We start from the raw sequence: 8,414 nt of genomic DNA, 5'->3' as shown, positions 1-8,414 counted from the left end.
TTGCGTTAAATTATTTTATTTTATTGACACATGGTCTCCCATAGTCCAGGCTGGCCTCAAACTCGCTAGGTAGAAAAGATGACTGTGAGTTTTGATCCTCCTGCCTCTGTCTCCTGAATTCTTCCATTACAGACGTGTACCATCCTACTCATTTTATGCAGTACTGGGGATCAAACCCAGGGGCTTCAAGCATGCTAAGTAAGCACTTTACCAGCTGAGCCACATCTCCAGCCTGGGGTCAGTATTGCTTTAAATCATTATTATCTAGGACTTAGAGACTTTTACTAGACACTTACTAAGTAAGAGAATTCACTTCTAGTATTAAAGCTGCCTCTCTCAGTCTTCCTTTTAAATATCAGAGAACACTGCTTCCTACCCCCAAACAACAGAAAAACTCAAAACAGTGGAGCCTTGTATAGCACTGGATATGCGCTGCCTTAGTAATACACAGGTGTTTTTCACCAGCCACATGATACAACCATGCTTGTAGGTCCATCGAGTATAAGGGAAAGGAATTTCTTCATTGATTTCACCTCTAAAATCTGAAATAAACAGTTTACCTCTCAAAGAAACTTAGACAACCCCAAAAGTGTAGCATTTGAACCATAAATTGGGTTACCTCACAGAAGGATGGATTTCATGAACTGGCCATTTCAGACTGAAAATTTATTTCAAGTTTCAGAAGTGTCTTGGTCATGCCCTGATGATACACATTCTGTCATGCAGTTAAAGGACAGAACAGGTATGTAAGATATATTCATAACTACAGAAGTCATGGGATACTGGTAAATTCACTGCGTCTTCAAAGGAAAAAGAAAGAAAACTTTCTTTTGTGATGTAACTGCTCCATACACAATCTCATAGCACCTCGCAGGCAGCACTGGAGGCCAGAGCGAGCAAGTCTCACGGTGCACTCGGCTCTGCCCTTGCTTGGGCTATAGGTAAGCAACACAACACGGATCTGCTGGAGAAAAGAGTGACTTCCTATTCCGTGTAGACTACGTTTCTTCAGTTTGGAAATGCTCCAGAGAAACAGGGAGAAAGTATCTAATCACGCAATGATGAAAAAGGTAGAACTGGCTGACTCCAATAATAACACAACCCAAAGATTTGATTTTAGAAGGCAATTAAAGGTAAATAAAAGAAGTACTGCAGATAACTCTAAGAGAGAGAGAGAGAGAGAGAGAGAGAGAGGTCTGTGTGTGTGAGAGAGGTGTGTGTGTGTGAGAGAGGTATGTGTGTATGAAAGAGGTGTGTGTATTAGAAAGAGGTGTATGTGTGAGAGAGGCGTGTGTGTAAGAGGTGTGTGTGTATGAGAGAGGTGTGTGGGTCTGAGAGAGAGGTGTGTGTGAGAGAGGTGTGTGTGAGAGAGAGGTGTGTTTGTGTGAGAGAGAGGTGTGTGTGTGAGAGGTGTGTGTGTGAGAGTGTGTGTGTGTATGAGAGAGGTGTGTGTGTGAGAGAGAGGTGTGTGTGTGAGTTGTGTGTAAGAGAGAGGTGTGTGTGTGAGAGAGAGGTGTGTGGGTCTGAGAGAGAGGTGTGTGTGAGAGAGAGGTGTGTGGGTCTGAGAGAGAGGTGTGTGTGAGAGAGAGGTGTGGGAGGGAGAAAAAGAGATGTGTGAGAAAGAGAAGTACGTGTGTGTGAAAGGTATGTGTGAAAGAGGTGTGTGTGTGTGAGAGAAAGAAAGAAAGACAACTGTCTCTGTGTGTGTGTTTTTGTGTGTGTGTGTGTGTGTGTGTGTGTGTGTGTATAACAGGACTATGGGAAGGGGGAGAGGCAGGAGAGGGAGCACAATAAACCAACAATATACACTTGAATGGAACAGTTTTAATGCGGTGGACGATTACTTTGCTGCTCTCTGATCTCAGTGAACTGAGTTCAGAGATGAGGAAATGGTCGAATACACACTGACAAGCCTCAGTCAAACTCTCCCATTCCAGGTGTTTGCTAAAATACACTCAAGAATGGACAGTGACTCAGCTCTGGCTTGAGAAACAAGACATGAAGAGCAATGAGGGACCTGTAGGGAATGTCCTTCTGTTCCAAGGAGCTCTTGACATGCCCCTTTGGGGACAGCACCTTGAGTGGTTGTGGTAACTGGAGTCACTACAACCACCAACCAGAAGATGGAGCCAACTCTGAGGGAGGTGGAGCTGAGGGATGGAAGAGCCTAATCAATCACCCTGGAACCATCCTCTCTCTGGATTTCCTGTGACTATTGATGAATTGTCCTATGTCCTACCACCAGTCCAGCAGAGACGATGCTTCTGTGGATTGAAGCTGAGCACATCAAATTGCTTTAATTAATTATATTTTCCCCCAAATTGCTTTGAGCTACATATATAATTCAGAAGCACTGTCTCTTCCAGGTAGCGTTTTCTGTCTCTTTTAAGAAGCATCATAACCCTATTTAATCTTTCCTTGAAAATGTATCAGGACTTGAAGTTGCCTTAGAAAATCAGAAAAAAAAAGAAAGAAAGAAAAGCAACGGCTGTTCTTAATTTGGATCTCCTCTACAAGGCAGGTGACCGGAAGGGGCGCCATACTTAGGGAACCATTTCCGCTTTAGCTTCCACACTGATTTGTGGAGCACTGTTGTGCAAGGACTTTATTTACTCATCTTTTCAACAACCAGAGCCCTGGGTTTGGTCTTTAGTAAGAGAGTGCACACTTGTGATGGTTAATTTTGTCAGACTGATGTGATGTGGTAAGAGAATCTCAATTAGTTAAGTAGCAAGCGTGCATGTATTCATCTCTCTGTGCTTGACTGTGAGTCGTGATTTTAAGTTCATTCCACATTGACATTCTTATTACAGTGCTACCTAGAGTTATGAGCTAAAGTAAATGCTCGCATCAATATACTTTGTTACAGCATCAGAAACGCCACTGGGACAGCACTTTAGAAATGCCGGGCACCTTCCTCTGCCCAAGGAAGAGTCATCTTGATTCATCTAAGCCCACCACAATGCCACTGTCCTTGCCAATGAAAGATGAGGGATGAGCAAGTCTGTAAGTCTGAATTCTGACTGTTTGGGAAGTTTCCCTCCTTCACAGAAAGATGTACAAAGAGCTTTTCCCGTGTACTGAAGAGCTGTCATCATCCTGCCGTCAAAACCCAACAGGGAGCACAAAGTGCACAGGGAGACAAAGGGTGCCTGCCTCACCTTGACATTGGCAAGGAGCAGGGACACAAAGAAACAGTTGCCCTACCCTGGAATTTCTGTGCCCTTAGTAAAAGCTGAATTAGGCCTTCTGCTGGTTATGCTGGAATGACACCAACTCAGCACTTATCCTAAACTGCTGTGGGCTGAGCGTACCTGGGCCTCTCCGTCTGTCCAAGCCGGTTAAGGAGAAGCAGCGGGATGCTTTTACTTCCTATCTTTATAAGCGGCTTGGCAGGATGAAGTTATTCTAAAAGAGACACTTGTGCTTGCCCTTTGGCGATCTGGCTGTATAGACAATGAATTCCAAGACAGTGGAATGTCCCAAGAAACCTCATGGCGGGGGGAAGGAAGAGACTGCTGCCTGGCATTAGCCAGGGGAGGAGCTTGTGTTTGGGGACAAAATGTCATACCTTCTGACAGATGTCAGACCACCTCATAGGAGAGACTGGAGCCCAGTAATGATGGTCAGGACCTCAGCTTGACCAAGATTGCTTAGTTACACATAATTCTTGTTCTCTAAATTAAACTTAAGCCTTCTCTCTGGACCCCAAAGATGGACACCTGGTGAAGTAGATTTAGTCAATGTGTCCATGTTGACTAAATCTACTTCACCAGCACCTGCTTCCTGAGCTATTGAGGATGGCTGGGTAGGTCTAGCTTATTAGGGTTGTGGGTTATGGAGGGGGAGGCCTTGGCCCTAACAAGTCTGATAACAGTCTCTCTCCATGTACAGTGTGCACAGAAGACTAGCTTTATGGAATTTTACCGAAGACCAGATGGCTACTGACTGACTTTAAGGTATCAGGCACGATTAATGACTAAGCCAGATGTTTTATGTATCTAGCACAAATTAGCTATAGATTGTTAAATCAATCAGTTTAAAACTTGAGCCAGGGATTATTTAAAATAAAAAAGGTGCAGGTTCACAGTCCCAGCCCTCAGGGACTCTGTGGCAGAAGGGTTAGGAGCTTGAGTCCAGCCTAGGTTACAATAGATTTGGTTTCAATACCCAGTACCCACCACACTGATTTGGTTTGATTCAGTCAAGTAAAATGCCAAGAGCTAGCTTTAAGTAAAAACAGCTTACTTTTTTTGCCTCATCTTCACAAACAGAAAATACTTTAAGTATTACTAGGGTTTTTTAAAAGTCTAATGGTGGTGAGCAAAGGTAACTTGCAAGCCAGACAACCTGTGCTCTATCTCTGGAAACCACAGTGAAGGCAGAGAATTGGCCCAAGCACACTGATGATGATGATGAAGAAGAAGGAAGAAGAGGAGGAGGAGAAGGAGAAGAGGAAGGAGAGGACAGAGAGGAGGGAGAGGAGGAAGAAGAAGAGGAGGAAAAAAGAGGAAGAAGAGGAAGAAGGAGGAGGAGAAGAAGAAAAGGAAGGCGAAGGGAAAATGGAAGGGGAAGGGAAAAGGGAAGGGGAAGGGAAAAGGGTGTTCCGCGCGCGCCTCTCGTGTCCCCTTCGCCCACGAACAAGGACACGGAGGCAGTGATCGGGTATTACTACAAACGAGGCTTTACTTGTAACAGCAGAAGCGGAAAGACTGCAGAAGGGCCAAAGACAGGAAGAGGCACAGTTTAAATACACCCTAGAGTGACGTCTTCACTTCTGATTGGCTGTTCACTCATTACCCATAATATGCCCCGGGTTGGGCAGTGACTTTTGGCTCGCTTTTGCCTTTTTGCACCTGCACAGTTAGTTATTTACTTGTGGAGGACACGATGCCCGCGCCATCTTGGAATGGCGCATATATCACCGCTGACCACGGCTTCCTACAAAAGGGAAGGGAGAAGGGGAGGGGAGGGGGAGAGGGAGGAAGAGGAGGAGGAGGAGGAGGAGAAGGAGGAGGAGGAGAGAAAGAAGAAGAAGAATTCTTTTAAATCCTATAGAAGTGTGGTAAGATAAAGTGCTTCCAGGTTTCTTGGGAAAAAAAAAAAGGCACTGGCCACTAATCAGCATTTGAAAGGTGGATCACTGTGAGTAAAAGTCTAACTTGGACCCCATAAAGAGATTCTGTTTCCAAATTTTAAAAGTCTCTTTATTAATGTAGGTCAATTTATGGTTTATTTTTTTTGTTAGAATATAGAATTTAAGACCCCAAAATGATTATATTTATCTGATCTATTGTATATATTATGTTTGTCTATATTATCTATAATATATATTATTGCATACAAAATTATTGTAATTTTCTCTCATTACAATATAGAAAGTTATTACATTTTGCTATCATACTATTACAAAGAATAATGCGTTTATTATCTTGTTACATGTGAAGAATGTAGAAAACCATTTTCCATAATTTTCCAACAAATACTATCTACATTTTATTGAGTAATAATTTATGGACAATAAGAGAATATTGTATGTTTTTTTTTTTCAGGGGAGAGTACGAACGCAGTCCCCCACTACCACAAATTATGCAGTCGAGTTTCCCACATTTGGGGAAATCGCAGGGGTCAGCACATCCGGAGTGCAATGGATAAGCCTCGCCCTGGGAAAACCACCTTCGTGATCATGGTATCTCCCCTGCCAGCTAAGTATATATTGTATGTTTTTATACTTATTTGATTTAGTTCTTTAATGAGAGAACACATGGAAGGGCACATAAATAATCCTATATTTTGAAAGCTAGAGAGAATTTTTTGTTACTGCTGTGATGGTCTATCTTGACAATTTTACAGAATTTGGAATTGCTATGGGAACAAATCACTGAGGACAGCAGAGAGATTTTCCTAGATTAAGTTAATTGAGGTGAGATGATCTACCCTAAGTGGGGGTGGCATCATGCCACAGGCTGAATCCCAGACTGAACAAAAAGGAGGAAAGGAGCTGGGTAGCAACAGTTGTCACTCCCCTCTTCCTGCCTCTGGAAACAACATGAGTTGCTGCCCCCCCCCCATGCGACATCTGGTCAAACAGGAGGCTTCTCTGTGGCTTCCTCCCCATGACAGACTGTAGCCTCAGACTTGCAGCAGAATCAGCTCGTCCTTTCATCCCTCGCTATCATCCAGTGTCCTGTCCTAGCAACAAGAAAAGTCACTAAGGAAGCGTGAGTGTCCTGCTTGTTTGAAGCCTCTTGCTGGTTTTCAAGACAACCTGTTCTAGAAAAGATAATAAGGAGAGGAAGGTCCAAGTTATCATCTCCTTAATGAAGCCTGTGCTCATGTTCAAGTACAAGTAATCTGTGTAGCGATTTTCTCCCTGGAGTCTGTTGTCAATGAAACATAAAAGAGGGAAATGCACTCACATGGAACTTCTCCAGTCCCCGGCCTTTATGTTCTGTATTCTTTAGTCCATTTGTTAAAAAAAAAAAAATTAAATTTCAACTTTAAATAGGGAAGGAAGTGAAGAAGCTTGTTCTAAAGCTTTAGTCATGAATATGACTCTCACCTTAATGTCTGACAGCTGAAACGAGTTCAAAATTGCTATAATGAAATAGTTAACATTTTCTTCTCTCCAAGTTTCTTATCCATTTAATATGTAAGAAGAAAAGAAAGACCTCTCCACAATACATTACAGACACTTATGTAATGTGGTTGTTTTTTTTTTTTTAGAACTTGCACATGTAGTCTCTCTTGAGTTTCCTAATAAGTTTGTGAAGAACAAGATTCACAGTTTCAAGCAAGATAGCAACTAACACAGATCCCAGACTCTGCCCCCTAAGCTGGTCCCATCCCAGTACAGCCATGCCTAAGGGGTAGTAAAAAGATTGGTGATGTCAACCATGTTCAGAGATCAATATGAGGGTAAGAGGTGCTCTCCTTGTGTTAGAGGTTGCTCAGGTCTGGGGATAGGGAACAGTTTTAAGACAGCACCCATGTCACTGATGAGAGGTGGGTTAAAAAAGATCTCTCACTGGGTTGCTTCTTTCTCTCTGAGTTCAGTGAACAAAGTCTGCAGTGCTAACTCTGGGATGGTGTAAGATCAGAACAATATAGAAATCTGTCACTCTGACTTGCAGGAATATCTCTTGTGTTAAAGTCTAAGTAAGCAATACCCCCAGTAGCAACAACAATAGCAGTAAGACTCATGGCTTCAACAGCAATATGGAGATACCTCAGTGAAAAACAAGAAACTTGCAGAGTTTTTCGTTTGTATGGGGTAGGGAGATAAGAGTTGGTGATTCAAAGATTAATAACATTTAAACTTAGACGAAAAAAATAAACTTAACTATTGGTCTTATAAGAAAAACATATCAGATATTAAAATCAAATCTTCCTCTCCTCTCCCTCCTTGTCCCCTGAGGCAGTCAGAGAGCGATGGTTCTGCTCCTCACTGGTGGCAGGGTTTAGGAGAGTGGGCTCTTCACTTTACCTGGGCAACACAGTAGAGTTGAGAAGACAAGAAGGGTAAGCCAGTACCTAAGGTATGAGAGTGGGAGAGCTGACCCTGCCCCTTGCCAGCTGCAGCATTGGTTGAACTAGCCAGGGCAGTGCTGGAGAGCTCGACCTGGCAGTGTGGGTGCCGTAGAGCTGGCGGGGCTGACCAACTCAGCTACCACCCAGACCCAGATCCAGGGCTTTGAGTTGTCCCACACCAACATCTACCAGATCGACGAACTGTTGGAGCACATGAAAGGACCTGTCCTGTAGATCCAAAGCTGCAGGGTGTCAATGACACAGTACAACAACAGAATAACAAAAAGGAGTCCCCGTGAGAATCCAGTATTGATAGCATAGCAGAAGCCAGAGGCTGAGAAGCGGACCAATGACTCATCGCAACAAACATTTGCAAGTAAAGATGTGTGGGCAAAAGGGTGTGCTGTGGGCACATTGTGACACACTGCAGCTACCATAACAGGATGTTTTCTGTGTTTTATTTTGGTTTTTTGTTCTGTTTTGTTCTTATTCTCTGTTGGTGGACTGGGGAGGTTCCAAGGGCAGAGGGTAGATACTAAGGGATAGGAGATGAATAGAACTGGGGTACATGATGTGAAATTCACAAGGGATCAATAAAAAGTTCAAAACCTTTAAAGTTGCAAAGTTACCTGTGATAGTTTTAATTGTCACTGGAAATAATCTAGAATCACCTGAAAGATGGACCTCCAAGAATGTAGGAATGTCTGGAAAGGATTATCTTAATTATGTTAATTAATTTGGGAAGACCTGTCCATATGGGTGGCACCATTCCCGGTGCTCTGGATCCTGAACTGCATAAAAATAAAGAAAGTGAATGAGAACTATCAAGTATGCCTTAATCTACTGTTTTCTGTTATTAACTGTGGCTATGCCCAATTCTCAAA

General features: G+C 43.0%; 1 non-coding gene across 1 annotated transcript; it reads right to left on the bottom strand.

Annotated features, from left to right (window-relative positions):
• Positions 1–5,549: 5,549 nt before the first annotated feature.
• On the bottom strand, positions 5,550–5,713 carry LOC117708021 (U1 spliceosomal RNA). Its single transcript, XR_004606754.1, has one exon. It is a non-coding gene; the product is annotated as a U1 spliceosomal RNA (small nuclear RNA).
• Between the last annotated feature and the right edge of the window lie 2,701 nt (positions 5,714–8,414).

This window comes from Arvicanthis niloticus, chromosome 4, assembly GCF_011762505.2.
Source record: "Arvicanthis niloticus isolate mArvNil1 chromosome 4, mArvNil1.pat.X, whole genome shotgun sequence".
Classification (NCBI taxonomy): domain Eukaryota; kingdom Metazoa; phylum Chordata; class Mammalia; order Rodentia; family Muridae; genus Arvicanthis; species Arvicanthis niloticus.
The sequence above is the reverse complement of the archived record's forward strand: the minus strand, read 5'-3'. Positions and strand labels throughout refer to the sequence as shown.